Source organism: Arachis hypogaea, chromosome 13 (assembly GCF_003086295.3).
Source record: "Arachis hypogaea cultivar Tifrunner chromosome 13, arahy.Tifrunner.gnm2.J5K5, whole genome shotgun sequence".
In the NCBI taxonomy this organism is placed as follows: Eukaryota; Viridiplantae; Streptophyta; class Magnoliopsida; order Fabales; family Fabaceae; genus Arachis; species Arachis hypogaea.
Window position 1 is genome coordinate 42,126,013 of NC_092048.1, and position 2,542 is coordinate 42,128,554.

The window sequence follows — 2,542 nt, forward strand, 5'->3', positions numbered from 1 at the left end:
TGTCATGTCCACTTAGTAACTGGATCAAATTGAATTTTGACGATGCTTCATGCGGAAACCCAAGAACAGCATCATGTCGAGGACTCTTAAGGGATGAGATGGGGTGTTGGGTTGCTGGATACTGCTCGAACTTGGGTGTCTGTTCAACTTTTCAAGCAGAGATACGGGGCTTGTTGCATGGGTTGAAAACGGCCAGGGAGTTAGGAGTCAGGAGGCTTATTGTAGATCTGGATTCAAAAGCGCTTATAGATGTTATTACTAAAGAAAATGCAAAAAACCATCCCAATAATTTGATCAGAAATATATCTATATAGCTTAAAAAGAACTGACAAGTTAGATTAAGTTATATTTATAATGAAGGAAACAGAGTTGCTGATTTTTTAGCTAGAGAAGGATTAAAGTGTAACTCACGTTTCAATTTTGTTGATGTGTCACTAGCACCTTTGAGACAAATTTTATTTGATAATTGTAGAAGGACTTCTTTATCCCGGTTGATTAGTGTCTTATAATTTTAAATTTTAGTTCCGTTTAAATACAAAAAAAATAAATAAATAACATTACACTTTTTTTTTATATTTTGATAATACATTTTTAAGCATTACTTTTTAAAAACATTGTTTAGCAATAAAAAGAATTACTTTAATTTTAGCAACACTATTTAAAATACTATAATTACAGTAATCATTATAACATAGTCATACTAAAATAATCCATAATATTAACATATATAAGGCTTAACTAGTGGTTATTACAATATAATAGATATAAGTACTGAGATATGGAAGAACATTTGTGCCACTTTTCTCTTTCTTCTATATTTTTATTTTAATATTTTAATACACACTTATGAATGTAAATACAAATAAATAAATTATTATATTTATTTATATATAAACGACAATATTAACAACGCAAATTTTTCTCAAATAAATAAAAAATATTGATATTTCAAAAAATAAAATAATATAACAATATATATAAGTATATATATAATTTTTAGTAGTAAAATTTTTTATAGTTGGGAAAAATTAAATAAATATTTTATAATTTAGAACTGAAATTTAAACTAATAATTACAATTCTAAATATAAAATTAATTTTAAAAATTTAATCAATTTTTATTTATTTCAATTTTTAATAAATTTTTTTTATTTAAACACAGTTGACTTTTTTATATTAAAAAACGATATTCAAATTACTTTCTTTTTATATATATATATATATATATATATATATATATATATATATATATATATATATATATATATTGTGTCATATTCTATGTCCGTATTAATATTTATGATTCATGTAATTTAATTTATAATATTAATATTTTTTATTAATGTTATGTTATTTTGGTTTTGAGAATATTAATATTTTTACTTATTTGAGAAAAAAAATTCATTATTAATATTACTTTTTATATATAAATAAATATAATAATTTATTTATTTGTATTTATATTTATGAGTGTGTATTAAAATAACGAAATAAAAACATAAAAGAGAGAATAGACACGAATTTTCTATTGTGCCTCAAGTCTTACGTATATTCGTCAAATTCTCAACAAGTACCCATAAAATAATTTTTCTATTGGTGTTTGATACATGTGAAATAGTTGAATTTGTGTTCCTCCTTATAATCATTTAAACATGGTCCCCTCAGATAAAAAAAAACAACATAGTCGCTTTCAATTCGTATACGGTGCGGATAAATTGGCACAGAGCTTATTTCTTAAACGTTTTTCAAGAAACGAATGGTAAGTCTATTTTGCGGGTGGGGGTGAATTACTCTAGGTCAGTTTTAGACCATGTGTATCTAGAGGATTAATTATTTATATTTATTTATTTATTTTAATAAAAAGGCTAGCAACCAAAATTTGTTTACTAAGTGTTAATAGAAATAAAAAAAAATATTAAATAATTAATGAGTGGAATGACAATTGTTACTAGGAGTAGTGTTTCGAGAGTTACCTGAAACTTGTAGGTCCATCTCGGATGAGATATGAGGTGGTGGCCGGAGCTGACGTATCCGACTTGTTGGACTTGGTGGTGCTGCTAATCCTTCGTCACCGGAGGGTGGTGGTACCTGCAAGAAACTCCGATACTTAAGTTAGCACGTGCTTTAGGCAGATTTTTAGTAGAATTAGAGTATATCTTATACCTAGGTGCTCCAGCGTATTTATAATAGCGGGGAGTAACCTTTCTTCGAGATAAGTTAGTTATCTTATCTTATTTTTGAGCGAAATCATCTTTATTTTTAAGGGGAACCCCCTTTATCTTTCTAGGCCTTGGCTGCCTTTAGATTTGGGCTGTGTTCCTACGTTTGGACCTGCTTTGAGCTCTTATGGTGATTTGGCCGAACTCTTTAGAGAAGAGGTCGGGAGACCTGTCCTGAGGAGGTCGGTCGCTTTGTCTTTCAATCAGCCCGTTCATATCTGGGCAGTGCTCCCTGCTTGATCTCGGTCTTTCCGCTAAGGTCGTGTCTTTAGATTTTGACCTTTTGAGGAAGTCGAGTTCGAGCATCTTGCTTTGGGTTGATC